We start from the raw sequence: 3686 nt of genomic DNA, 5'->3' as shown, positions 1-3686 counted from the left end.
TTTATTATTTTACTTTACCAACTCTATTTTACAAGTGAGTAGTAAAAACACTGAAATTCTGCCATAGGTGTTGCATTTTTCATGTATTATGATTGTTGCAGTAATATATTTTTTTTAAGACCGTAAAAAACATGGATATAATGGATAGAACACCTACATTACAATGTTTAATTTAATTTCACATTTTTGTTCAACTAAATATCTAAAAGAAAAAATGGTGGGCACCAAGTCATCCAGTTGAAAAAATATTTATTGTTCTCACTGGAGAAAAAATATATTCTTATATTTGACACCTTTTAATGGGTGACAAAACATGTGGTTACAAAGCAAGCTTCCGGGACGCCTTATGTTTCTTTAACAGGCATTGTATAACAAAGTATCAGAATGGGGTCTAATGCGGGCGTCACACGATACGATCTATCGTGCGTTCGCACGATCGATCGTGCCCACCCCCGTCGTTTGTGCGTTACGGGCAATTAGTTGCCCATGGCGCACAAAGTCGTTAAACCCCCGTCACACGCACTTACCTGCTGAGCGATGTCGCTGTGGGCGGCGAACATCCACTTACTGAAAGGGGAGGGACGTTCGGCGTCACAGCGACGTCACACAGCGGCCGCCCAATAGAAGTGAAGGGGCGGAGATGAGCAGGACGTAAACATCCCACCCACCTCCTTCCTTCAGCATTGCCGGCGGGACGCAGGTAAGCTGTGTTCATCGTTCCCGGGGTGTCACATGGAGCGATGTGTGCTGCCCCGAGAATGATGAACAACAGGACGTGCGATCTTTAGAAAATGTGCGACGTGTCAGCGATGAACGAGAAGGTGAGTATTTCTGCTCGTTCATAGCTGTCACACGCTACGATATATCAAGCGATGCCGGATGTGCGTCACTTACGACGTGACCCCTCCGACATATCGCACAATATATCGTCTCGTGTGACGCCCGCATTAGGGGAAACTGTTTCTCTTTGCAGAGACTGACAAACCAATCTGCTGCCAGTGAGGAGACTTATGGCTACAATGCTCCTCTGGGAAATATGCAAATTGTCTCTCTAGGGTGGAAGAAGAAGACTAATGTCATCCATTGGAAGTAGCAATCCTAAAATTCAAAATTAACCCTTTAATGAGACTTGTCATATGACTTAAGATTTATGCTAAATCATAACCTTAGTTTGCAGACATGGTGTTTCGGGGTGATCTGGCTGTATGAGAAGTTTTAATGGGGTGTAAGGGGAAAACTTTTCACCTTGCGGAGACTGAAAAACCAATCTAGCTACCAGTGAGGAGACTTATAGCTGCAGTTAACAAGGGGCAATCACCCCAAAACACCATGTCTGCAAATTGAAGTTCTGATCTGGCATAAATCCTAAAGGCCGCTTTACACGCGACGATTTATCGTGCAATCGCACCCGCCCCCATCGTTTGTGCGTTACGGGCAGTGGTTCAGGCTTCTGAGCATGCTCAGGCACTTAGTGCATCAGGTGTCCAGATGATGTGGCGCAATCCCATTGGCCATGGTGATATCACAGATAATATGGCGCTATCTCATTGGCCATGGTGACATTACAGATGATGTGGCGCGATCCCATTGGCCGTAGTGACATAGATGATGTGGCACGATCCCATTGGCCGTAGTGACATCATAGATGATGTGGCACGATCCCATTGGCCACAGTGACGTCATCAGTGACGTATGGTCACATGGAAGACCACTCATTGGTTATGATTTGGGCGGGCATAGGGATCTCCATCTTGTGGGTTGTCCTTAGGTTATATAAGCCTTGGGCACCCACATGGCCGCGTTCAGTTGTCTTCATACGTGGTGCAGCAAGCACTTACCATGTTAGTACAGGGCCAGGCATCGAAGTCTCCTAGGACTGATACAGGGTTAGGAGGCAGGTGTAGGGCGAGGTGTTGCAGTAACATCAGACCGGTTTAGGGTCAGTTGCCGGTTAGGCAGAGCTTCTGGGCTACGCTAGTACTGGTTTCACTGGTGGTTAGCCGGTGGAACTCTACAGTAGTCCTTGATAGGAGCTAGTGACCTCATTGACTCCTCTACTCACCCTTTGAGTCTCCTCCATTGTAGGATACGGTTAGCATCCACTAAATATACGCTATTCGTACTGTGTACGCCACATATATATATATATATATATATATATTTGCTTCTGTGAAGTAACAGAAGTGATAAGTCGTAACCTGATGCTGTGAAATAACAGTGCACGGTAGAGTTTATATTAGAGCATCCGTGTGATCTGTAACACGAGATATCAGGCCTTGGTGCCCTGTGCAGTAACAGAGTTGCTATTACCATAGGTATACCTCATACCTCTCTGTGTTGTAATAGAGTTCATGGCCTTACCTTTCCTTTCCTCCCTGTGGGTTTTTTAACTTCGGGGACTTGATATTTAGTAGCATTTGCCTAGTTGCAGTTCAGGCTCCTATCTACCAGCAGCAGCCATAACATCACTGCACGGTGGACCCTGATTTCTGATAGGCGTATTTCTCCATCTATTAGTCTATCAGCTAGACATACCGTAACAGATACTGTCATGATTCGCCTCCCTATACACATGGCTAGGGGGCGGAGCCTTCTCTCGGGCCTCACTTCCAGCCCCTGGATGCCTTAAAAGCTGACACTTCCAGTTAACCAGCGCCGGCTATAAGCTTAGCTCTGCTTTGCCTGTGATTGCTGGTCCTGTGAGTGATATCCTGATCTGTCTGTTCCTGTGCCCCCGTGCCCTTGTCTGTGTTCTGTCCCCTGGTCGTCCCTTCTGTCCTGTGTCCCCCCTCCTATTTCCCCACTCGGTTGCTTCCTCCGGTACTGACCTTAGCCTGACTTTGACTTCGCTTCTGCTTGCTCCTCTGGTCCTGCTTCTGCCCGTACGGTGTTTGACCCAGCCTGTCTCACTATTCCTCACATACCCTGCAGTTCTGCCTCTCAGCTGTGCTGATTAGGCAGTGCATGAGAACACTGTGCATTTCCTTCCTGGTTCTCATTGCTCTGTGTAGTGTCGTCTGCTGCAGAGCTCTGGCTCCCCCTGGTGGCAGCATTACAGTATAGCCGGCCCCAATAGGCTTTATCTCCCATAGGGAAAAAAAAAAAAAGCCATTTAATTCTTGGTAGTGGGATCCAACTTTGCAGGATACCAGACTGCAATGGATCCACTCAGTACTTTATGCGAGCAAGTAGCCAACCTTACGCAGCTGGTGCAGGATTTGGCTGCAGAGTATCGCACCCTGGTAGCTTCACACAACATTCTGCAGAGTGAGGTTTCTGCTTCTGCGAGGGCCACCTCAGTGGCAGTTACCTTACAAACCGTAGGACAGCATAGTCCCACTGATGTCCAACTGACCTCCCCCGAACCCACGGTGATGCTCCCCGATATATTCTCTGGGGAGAAAAACCTATTTCGGACATTTAGGGAGAGTTGCAGGCTTCTTTTCACTCTCCGGCCTCGGTCCTCGGGGAATGAGATCCAGCGGGTGGGGATCATCATGTCGTTACTTAGAGGGGGTCCCCAGACCTGGGCGTTTTCCCTACCCCCTTCGGCCCCGGAACGGCATTCGGTTGACCTCTTCTTTGACTCCCTGGGGGTGATATATGGCGAACCAGACCGTGTACGGGTGGCTGAGGACAGGATCATGTGTCTCACTCAGGGAAACCACACTGCTGAGCTATATTGT

Source organism: Anomaloglossus baeobatrachus, chromosome 4 (genome assembly GCF_048569485.1).
Source record: "Anomaloglossus baeobatrachus isolate aAnoBae1 chromosome 4, aAnoBae1.hap1, whole genome shotgun sequence".
Taxonomy (NCBI): domain Eukaryota; kingdom Metazoa; phylum Chordata; class Amphibia; order Anura; family Aromobatidae; genus Anomaloglossus; species Anomaloglossus baeobatrachus.
Note: the sequence above shows the minus strand (reverse complement) of the source record.